This window comes from Neolamprologus multifasciatus, chromosome 6, assembly GCF_963576455.1.
Source record: "Neolamprologus multifasciatus chromosome 6, fNeoMul1.2, whole genome shotgun sequence".
NCBI classification, from domain to species: domain Eukaryota; kingdom Metazoa; phylum Chordata; class Actinopteri; order Cichliformes; family Cichlidae; genus Neolamprologus; species Neolamprologus multifasciatus.
In genome coordinates, this window is record NC_140444.1 from 34,867,133 (window position 1) to 34,873,729 (window position 6,597).

At 39.8% G+C, this 6,597-nt stretch overlaps 1 long non-coding RNA gene across 1 annotated transcript; it reads left to right on the forward strand.

The window, feature by feature from the left end:
• The first annotated feature begins 1,018 nt into the window (after window positions 1–1,018).
• On the forward strand, window positions 1,019–4,158 carry LOC146517486 (uncharacterized). The gene is made up of 3 exons (XR_014874778.1): window positions 1,019–1,117; window positions 3,234–3,369; window positions 3,741–4,158. It is a non-coding gene; the product is annotated as an uncharacterized LOC146517486 (long non-coding RNA).
• Window positions 4,159–6,597: the final 2,439 nt, after the last annotated feature.

A 6,597-nucleotide genomic window follows, 5' to 3' on the forward strand; every position in this document is an offset into this window, starting at 1 on the left:
TCAAATAAAATATTTAATCTCATTTTGTTCATTGTTCAATAATCGTGTTTTTATGAAAAAAGAAACAATTAGATTGAGCAAAAGACAAACTTTATGTACATTAGAACTTTTCACAGTGGTCACTATTCAACATCGAAGAAAAGGGCGGTGTGAATGTGACATCTGTGTAACGGCGCTTTATTACGCCCTACACAACACACAAGCCCTCAATCCTGTGCGCTGATATCCTTCGTGTAAACCCGAATTTTGAACCCTGACTCTGGGCGATCTTCTGACTCCCGAGATTCATCCACGATTCCTCCTGGTTTGAAAACTGGATTGAAGATGCATCATATGTGCCAGTGTCAGCGTGGAGCGCTGTCCCCCCCGTCCTCACAACCCTGGACCAACGACAGGGACGAGAAATATATGTCCCTTCATCTGGGGTTGTTTCATATACAATTTTGCATTTGGAAGATTAATATCAAGATTTGTTGGACTTCTTGGATTTCAGAAGTCCAAAGTCAACTCCAAGGCGAGGCAGCCCCATGTCATTTCTTAGGTTGACCTTGGTTGACCTTTGTACAGGTGGTTTGGCAGTAACCCTCCCATTCACATAGCCCCCTTCAACACTGAGTACATCATCCATCAAAAACGTCTTGATTTTGGTGTTGTACAGTTTGCTGTAGGAATCCGTCAGCATCTAGAAACAGTGAGAAGCTGGTGATTGGAAAGTTTTAATTAATAGTATATACCCTACAGCCTCAGGACCCTAGGCACCCTGGTCCAGATTTCCAAGGCCCTTGCTCAGTTTTCTTTGAGTGAGGACTTGAACATTATCGTCAAACGGCTCTTTTTATTCTTTTTATTTGTATAAATGATTTGTACAAATCCTTTTATTTGTATAAATGCATTTTCACTGTTTTATTTTGAAAAAATTATTTATTTTGAAAAGCAAAATGTGATCCTCTCTCTAAAGTTAGAGAGAGGATCACATTTGGTGTTAATAATTTCATTTTAGAAGCAATATTAGTCCCGCCTTCCAGGCATCGGACCACCATTGCATTAGCTAGGTCTTTCACTTTGAAAACAAATGAGACAGTTTGCAGATGGTGGTGCGGAATTATCGATGGATTTGGTGAGTTTGAATGCAAAAAAAAGTGTTATAAACAAGTGTTTGCACTGTCCGAAAGCACCTTGCTTTGTTCGGCTGGTAGCTCATCTTGGTGAGTTGAGACCATGTGCTTGCTAAAGAGGTATGCTAGTCTCTTGCTAAAATTAGCATTTTGCTAACGAAAATTCACGAGTGTTTTTTTTATGTGTTTAAAAGCAATGAAAATGCCGTTTGTGTTAGAATGTGGTTTCACCAAACTTTGACAATGATGTAACCAAGCACTTTTATCCTTTATGCACTATTTGTGGTCAAACGTAATATTTGTTTGATGTAAAATGTATATTTTGGTGGTTTACTGTGGGAAAGTTTGCATTAAATTCTATGCGATCATACTGCGAGCTACTGTATAAGTAGCTCAGTTACTTATACAGAGTGATAAGTTAGTTGTATTTCATCTCATGATCTACAAAACTTAAAGGATGATTTAAAAATCAATAATTTAATTGGTTATAAATATTAATCATCATTTCATGGTTAAGAGATTTTAAAAGTAGGAGTAAGAAATGAGCTGCATCGTTTTTTTCTTCTGAAAAACTTCTGAATTGTTTTGATATAAAAATCCTGCTTTCAAGTTCAAAAAGGCGGGCTGATTGTGCTTTCCCTTATTTTCTAACATACATATGTACTATTACGAAATAAATACTTCAATTAAACATGGTCCAGTGTTTTAAATAATGAGGTGTGCATGTGTGTTAGTAATCGATGTGAGACTTAAGCTTCTCACTGATCTAAATGCTCATTTTAAGGCCGTTTTTTCAGCCCTTTGAGGGGCAGCCAATCAGGAGAATGTTGTCTTGGAGCCGCTTATAGGAAGAGGAACTAAAATGTCATCCTGTCAGACAGTAGATGAACCTTGAAGCAGAACCAAGGCTCACTCTCAAATAGGGCTGCCACGATTAGTCGACTAGTGAAGCTTTGTAAGATCACAAAAGACGCAGGAATGAGTATTAGGATTTACGAGTGTAATAATGGACTGAAACAGAAGATGGCAGCACTGCATGTACAAGGATGCCAGCTGCCGTTAAACCCCGAAGAAGAAGAAGCTGTGTCCCAGAATTCATAGCACGGCCCTGCTCAGTTTCCAACAATGGCGGCAGCTAGTTAGTTTTAATATTACTCTTATTATTCTTTCTGGGTCACAAAATAAACGTTTAACATATTTCAGGTCAGAATGTAACTGTGTAAACTTCAAATATCTGCTCAATTTATCAAGACACCACATATTTTCAAAAGCGCTCCGACGTTTTCGGAGACGTCTGTTACCCCCTAGCTCGATAGCTAGCCAGGGGCAAAGCTCACTAGAGCCGTGAGTACACCGGACTCCCGGCAAATCATTTTCAAACCCACCGCCGTCTTTCGCTACTCAGGTTAAACATATATGAGTCACTTAGATAACTTTAAAATGTTATTGTTTGGCTTTTTTTAGTATTTTATTTGTTCCTGAGTAAATCGGTTTGGCTGAGATTAAATTATAGTTTTTACACAGCTGAATAAACGTCAGGCAGACAACTGATTATCAGAAGTGTGAGATGCTCGAGAATATACTCCGGTGTCCTGTTATATTTTAGATAGCAAGGAGCAGACGGCTGAGTTTACTCAACTCCACCGAAACAATCTGCAAATTTCATTAAAATTTAATAAACTATCATCTTGTCTTTATTGTTAGTTAGCACATACCTTAAACACTTAAAGCTGTAAGCTAATGATAGTTATATAAGAGCAGATGCTGCTGGCGCAATAAGCTGTACGTTTTACGTCCAATGGATTCATAATCTGATTAGTCGACTAATCGCAAAAATAATCGGTGACTAGTCGACTATCAAAATAATCGTTTGTGGCAGCCCTACTCTCAAATAAAAAAGGATTATTTTGAACTGTGGCAAAAATATTGAGCTGGAAATTTACTAATTTTAGCAGAGAAAGTTTAATATTTCTACATGTATAAACACAGACTTTGCTACTCTCTTCAAAGTTGCCAAGAATCAAAACACGGAGTTGGAAATAAGCAAACTATGTCTCTTTTAAAGTAGCTGAGAGTGAAGTGTTGGGTTTGCTGATGGTTAGTGATTTGTGTTTGCAGGTACAGCGAGCTGTCTGGAAGAAAGACTGGCTCAACTTCATTGAGCCACATCACCTGAGCAGGAGTCACCTGAGTCAGACCTGAACCATCAAAGTGTGAGTGACAGGGTGTCTTTGAATGACACATGAAAGGCATGGTGGGTAATGTAGTCTCTAATATTGGTAAATTTAATAGAGTTCTCTTTCATAGTGTGTCTTCTGTCCTGTTTTCCTCCTCTTCTGGCATTTTTTCCTTCCCACTGTCATCAAGTGCTTGCTCATAAACGGGTCATCTGATTGTTGTTGTGTTTTTTTCTCTATGGGTTTAGCCTGTTGTAGGGTCTTTACTTTACAATATAAAGTGCCTTGAGGGGGCTGTTGTTGTTATTTGGTGCTATATTGTAGCTATATTATATTAATGAACTTATTTTAATTCAGTAGTTTATTGAAATTAGCTTTCACATTTTCTACTGTTAATAACTGTTGAAGATTTAATATATTTTTTTCTTCTGTTTTTCTGTTTTTGTAGGGAAAGCAGACTCAAGGTCATCAAAGGCCCAAAGGACCGTCCTGTAAACTGGCAACAAACCAGAATAGCTATATAAAGATTTTTCTTTCCATTAACAGTGGCCAATAAGTTACAAAACTCAGTGGATCAAAAATGAAAAGGACTGCCCCCCACACCCAACCAGTGTGGGTGTGGGGGGCAAAGTCCACTTCGACAGCACAACTGATCAGATGAGCGGACTTCTCATCTGATCAGTTGTGCTGTCTTCCCCCCCCCCCCCCAAGTAGTGAAGTAAATTCCAAAACACAGTGGATCAAAAATTAAAAAGAGTGCCACTGCACAGCGTCTCCCCGCTCAGCAGAAAAGAGCCGGCCCCATCCCTCAGCCCAGCCACACATCCACCATAGGTGAGATATATACAGCTTCATTTACTTACTGTACTTGGCTGTAACTTGTGCAGGGCTCGCAAAATCGCTAGCCCGACGTCCTGGGGCTAGCAATTTTTCCAGTCGGGCTACCAGAATCTATCTCTGCCCTGCCCGTCGAAAAATATATATCAATGCTTTTGCATTCTTTCGGAAATGTAGCTGGGTAATTATGTCATTGGCATCGGTGAGCCACTGTTAATATGTGACATATTGAAATCGCGTTTGAATTTGCGCTTCTTTTTTGCTTTCACTTTGCAATCGCGGGAATTGTGTTTAAAGAGCGACAGCACTGATTGGTGAGTGATGATAATTTGCGCACCAATTCTTCTGACATCGTCTTATCAATCGTTAGCTTACTATGCAAACATGACAAGTGAAATCTCCCGCAGCAAGCATAAACATGTGAGAGGTTGATCGCGCAGAGAATCGCTGAGCGTTATGTGAGTGCGTGTGTAAAAGCAGCAGGATATATATTTTAGTTCTGCTGAGCCAAATAAGACAGGTCAGGGTGAAGAAGTGACAGCCAAAGAAAAGCTTACCACAAAACGGAAACGTTATGACAAATCAGACTATAAGGCAAAAAGAAAGAGCAGCTTTATGGTTTCTTGGACAAAAGAATTTCTGTGGCTGCAATATGACGAGCTAAATAACCAGAGGTGCACATAAGTGGTCCGCAGGTGCGCATTCGCTGTCAAAATAAAAGACGCGCACCAGATAAGAAGTTGCAACACATGTTTGCGTACATAAGATTTTCTGGAGGAGGACAGACATTTGTTTAGAACTCTTAAAGATGTCGAAGAAGCTCCTTTAAGCAGTTACTTTGGTGTTCCTCCACCTCCAAAGAAATGTCAGAAGGAGTCAGAACCACAAAAGAAGCGCGTATTCCCGGAAAAGTGGTTGCAGGAGGTGAGCTGGCTTCAAACAAATGATGAACGCACAGAGATGTGGTGCAGAATGTGCCGTGAAAATCCCACTGTAGCGGACAAAAACACTGCCTTTTATATGGACGCAAACGCGCGCTGCAACTTCTTATCTGGTGCGCGTCTTTTATTTTGACAGCGAATGCGCACATGCGGACCACTTATGTGCACCCGTGTAAATAACATAATGTTCTGCCGGGTGTGTTGTTGGTTTTCCCTCGATTTCTGAGTCGACAAGCGCCTTTGTTACTGGGACCAGTAATTTTAAGAAAGGCCCCCATTAGAACCCATGAGAAATGCATTATTGCTCAGTCTGCAATATCTTTCCCAGAACCAACACCAACTGCAAATAACATACTAAAAATAAACCTGAGACATCTGTTTAGATCAGCGTACTATGTTGCAAAGAGTGAACTACCACTGGCACAATTTAGCAGTCTTTGCAAACTTCAAAAAGCAAATGGCCTCGATCTTGGTTCCACTTGCGTCTTACCCGTGACTTCAGTGGAAATTTCAAATTCAGGATCTGACACAGACTGATTCATGTTCTACACAGTTCTTACAAGTTCATAGAAATTTCTGTTCAATTAGAACCAAGTATTTGAGTTGATGATTGTAATTTTTATACAGTGTTGTAATTTGTGTTTCAACAATTTTTTGATTAATGTTTTGTTTCCTTTATAATATTGTAAAGGAAACAAAACAGGAAACAAAACATCAATCAAAAAATTGCTCTCTTTTTTATTCGGGCTACTTAAATTTATTTTGGGCTACCAAAAACTGAAGAGTCCCTGCCCGAAGGGCTACCAGGGATTTTGAAATTTTGCGAGCCCTGTTGTGCTAGTGTCAGTTAGACAGTAATTATGCCAAATACAGCACAGTAATATCTATTGATTATCCTCATGCTGTATAACAGTTCTGTAAGGTTCTGTTTGTATTTCCTTAATACTGCAGCAGTCTGGAAGAATCACACCCATCATATTCACATCGAGGTGATAGTTACATGTTTGCTCACAAATAATTTTGGGAACAACATCCTGCACCAGGGGAAGCGGATAGGAGGGAGTCCCAGTGGAAGGTATGTGTGGGATGAGGTATGAAGTTATTCCACCATCAGTTTCGTTGTTCTGGGCAGCAATGTTTGTTGGAAGTACCTATGTTTTTTCTTCTAATGTATTTTTTCAGGACCAGCTGGTGCAGGGAGTAGTGCCAGTAAGTAAGTGAGTATAAAAAGGCCTGGGAGGAGCAGCCACCACCTGGGGAGGCGGATCGGCGTCGGCTTCGGTAGGAGGTCCGGATATGTGTGGTTTGAGTCATGAAGTTATTACACCGAAAGTTTCATTGACCTGGGCAGCAATGTTTGTTGGAAGTACCTATGTTTTTGTTTTTTTAATGTATTTTATTAGGAGCAATTAGCCCAGGGGCTACTCCCAGAAAGTATTGTTTGTGTGTGTTTGAGATTGTTTCATTTGAAACAGACGTTGCTGACCTGTAGTATTAGCAAACTAATTTCCTAAATTAAATGTCTAT